This window comes from Trichechus manatus, unplaced genomic scaffold, assembly GCF_000243295.1.
Source record: "Trichechus manatus latirostris isolate Lorelei unplaced genomic scaffold, TriManLat1.0 scaffold00440, whole genome shotgun sequence".
Classification (NCBI taxonomy): Eukaryota; Metazoa; Chordata; class Mammalia; order Sirenia; family Trichechidae; genus Trichechus; species Trichechus manatus.
Genome location: NW_004444376.1, coordinates 40,387 through 41,943, shown reverse-complemented (window position 1 = coordinate 41,943; position 1,557 = coordinate 40,387).

The window sequence follows — 1,557 nt, the reverse complement described above, 5'->3', positions numbered from 1 at the left end:
TCATTTGTAAATTTTATTGTATGTTTGAAATTTTTCAAAATTTCATAAACATATTCATAATAAAATGCAGGAAAAATGAAATTTTTGAACATCTGATGATATCAGTCATGTTGTGTGGTAACACCCTCTTCAATCAAATATATTCAAAAGAGCAATATTAAAAATTGTTCTTGTCATACCTCTCCATTCTTGGACCTGAAAAGTCTGATATTTTACACTGGATGACCAAAATGTACTTAGCCCTTTCTTGGAGACTGAAACTTGGGAGCCAGAGATGGCTAGGGGAGTTTGCAAAGCTGGCCTCCACACATGTGAAATAATTAGAAACGGAGTCATTTTCTCAGATAAGGGCAGGACTGGCCCTTGGCTATTATGGAGTGTGCAGCAGAGGAGACTTGTTGCTTAGATCCTAAGCAAATATAACTGGAAATGTAGGGATAAACCAGACCATAAATTTAAAGGGAAGATAAAAATAGTTGATTTAAAGAGAAAGTTATACCAAAGAGAGCTAGTAAGACAGCTCTTGTGGGTTTAAGATTTCAGCCTAACGAACCATACGAGATTTCTGAAAATAAACCAAGCATAGAGAGAGTAGTGTTAATGATGCTGAGATGGTTTGGGCATTTGTACTATTCTCTTTGTAGGCAGTGCCTTTTCCATCTTTTTTCATTTCAGAGCAAAGGGAAATGAGACAAAAAAACAAAAAACAAGGACACAAGGAAAACATTAGTGCAAAGGACTAATGAACCCCATAAACCATAGCCTCCACCAGCCTAGCCTAGGAAGAACTAGATGGGGCCTGACTATCACCACCAACTTCTCTAACAGGGATCACTATAGAGGGTCCCAGACAGAGTGGGAGAAAAATGTAGAATAAAATTCAAGTTCACAAAAAAGATCGGACTTACTGTTCTGACAGAGACAAGAGGATCCCCAAAACTATGGCTTCTGAACACCTTGTTAACTCAGGACTGATGCCACTCCCAAAACCTACCTTTCTGCCACAGATTAGACAGGAGTATAAAACAAACATTAGCACGTGCTTCTTAGTTCAGTCAAGTATAGGAGACCAATTAGGTAACATCTGCTCAAAAGCAAAGACTAGAAGGGAGAAAGGGAAACAAAAACTAGATGAATGGACCTGGGGAACCCAGGGTAGAAAAGAGAGTATGACACATTGTGGGAATTGCCACCAATGTCACAAAATAATTTGTGCATAAAATTCTGAACGAGAAACTAATTCGCAGTGTAAACTTTCACCTAAAACACAACAAAATTTTTTAAAAAAGTAAAGCATATAGTATGATAGCAATAAGTACTATTGGGAAAAATAAAGTAGGGGAGAGGCTGGTTTCACAGACGAGCATAAGTAAGACTGGGGAAATCTGAAAAAGATTGGTGGATTGTATCAATATGAATATCCTGGTTATGATATTGTAGTAGAGTTTTGCCACATTTTACCACTGAGGAACTGGTAAAGGATACACAGGATTTCTTTGTATTATTTCTTAGAAGTGCACATGAACATACAATGTTCTAAAAATAAAAGGTTTAATT